The sequence below is a fragment of the Euphorbia lathyris genome, chromosome 10 (assembly GCF_963576675.1).
Source record: "Euphorbia lathyris chromosome 10, ddEupLath1.1, whole genome shotgun sequence".
Lineage (NCBI taxonomy): Eukaryota > Viridiplantae > Streptophyta > Magnoliopsida > Malpighiales > Euphorbiaceae > Euphorbia > Euphorbia lathyris.
The window spans coordinates 20659754-20660492 of record NC_088919.1 but is presented as its reverse complement, the minus strand read 5'-3'; the positions used below and the strand labels follow the sequence as shown (position 1 = coordinate 20660492).

The 739-nt window shown below is 39.1% G+C and overlaps 1 non-coding gene across 1 annotated transcript; it reads right to left on the bottom strand.

Annotated features, from left to right (window-relative positions):
- Positions 1-237: 237 nt before the first annotated feature.
- Positions 238-343, bottom strand: LOC136210146 (small nucleolar RNA R71). Its single transcript, XR_010677854.1, has one exon. It is a non-coding gene; the product is annotated as a small nucleolar RNA R71 (small nucleolar RNA).
- Positions 344-739: the final 396 nt, after the last annotated feature.

Below are 739 nucleotides of genomic sequence, written 5' to 3'. Positions count from 1 at the left end.
TTATAGATTACCTAACGAAAACCTAAATGCCCATTTGACAAATTTTTTAGAAATTTGTGACACTTTCAAAATGACAGATGTGCCTGCCGAAGCAGTCAAACTTCGCCTCTTTCCTTTCACCTTGAAGGCCAAGGAAAAAATTTGGTTAACTTATATGTCAGCCGCAACATTGGAAACTTGGGACCAACTAGCCCAAGCATTTTTATCAAAATATTTCCCTTTAGCAAAAACTGCGAGAGTCATAAAAGAGTTAATACCTTTTTTCTCAAAATGATAATGAAACTCTTTATGAAGCTTAGGAACGTTTTAAAGAACTTCAACATTTATGCCCACACCACCAATTTCCCGATTCATTTTTAATGCAAACATTTTATAATGGGATAAACCCTACAACTAGAGGTTCATTAGATGTTATATCGGGAGGGTTATCTATGAAGAAGACATCCGCCCAAGCAAGAGAACTTTTAGAGGAAATGGCAATCAACAGCAGTATGTGGCCCGCAGAACGTGGACACATACCGGTGGCGAAACCATCATCCTCAACCACATCATCTGTTAAAGGTATAGTGAATCTTGATCCAGTCGCGATGTTACAAGCCCAATTTTCTGCCTTATCGCACAAAATTGATAGGTTTATGGCACCGTGCGATACCAATGGTAACCCAATCCCAACGGATATGGATTATGAAGGTATGAGCAAGATCGAACAGGTAAACTTTGTCCAAGGGCAAAACCAAAC